Source organism: Galeopterus variegatus, unplaced genomic scaffold (genome assembly GCF_000696425.1).
Source record: "Galeopterus variegatus unplaced genomic scaffold, G_variegatus-3.0.2 Scaffold2888, whole genome shotgun sequence".
NCBI classification, from domain to species: domain Eukaryota; kingdom Metazoa; phylum Chordata; class Mammalia; order Dermoptera; family Cynocephalidae; genus Galeopterus; species Galeopterus variegatus.
In genome coordinates, this window is record NW_007728999.1 from 6565 (window position 1) to 7252 (window position 688).

The following is a 688-nucleotide window of genomic DNA, read 5'->3' on the forward strand; positions in this document are numbered from 1 at the left end:
AAACATAGGAAAAAAGAAAGAGATAACTCATCCCAAGTAAATGCAAAATCCAGTAATGCAAACAACATTAAATCTTAAGCCTTGAGAATAATCATCTTTGACTCCATGTTCCATCTTCTGGACACACTGGGTAGGGGTTCGGCTCCCAAGACCCCAGGAGACTCTACTACAATGGCTTTGCTGGGCACAGCCCATGACACAGCTCTCATAGGTTGGAGTCAGGTGCCTCTGGCTCTCACAGGATGGCACTGCATGCTGGTGGCTCTATATGACTGGGATTTTGGGAGCAGCCCAGCCTCCATGGTTCTGCTTGGCATTGTCCTACTGGGGACTTCAGTGGCTCAACCCCTGTGGCAAGTGTCTGCCTGGGTCCTGAGGATCTTCAGGGCATCCTTTGAAATCTTTGTGGAGGAAGCCATGCCTCCACAGCTCTGACATTCTGCACACTCGCAGAATTAGCACCACATTGATTCTACCAGGGTTTACCATTTGCACCCTTTGTAGTGGTAAGTGAGCTGCACCTGGAACCACTGGCACCACAGGCAGAGCAGATGAGTAGTGCTTTACTGGAATTTGGGGAGCAGACAGACTTGAGGCACCCTTGGGCAGTGAGCCCCAAGGTCCTACAGGTGCCCTGGGCTTTTCCCTCAAAACCATTCTGCCCTCAAGGCCCTTGCTCTGTGGGCCT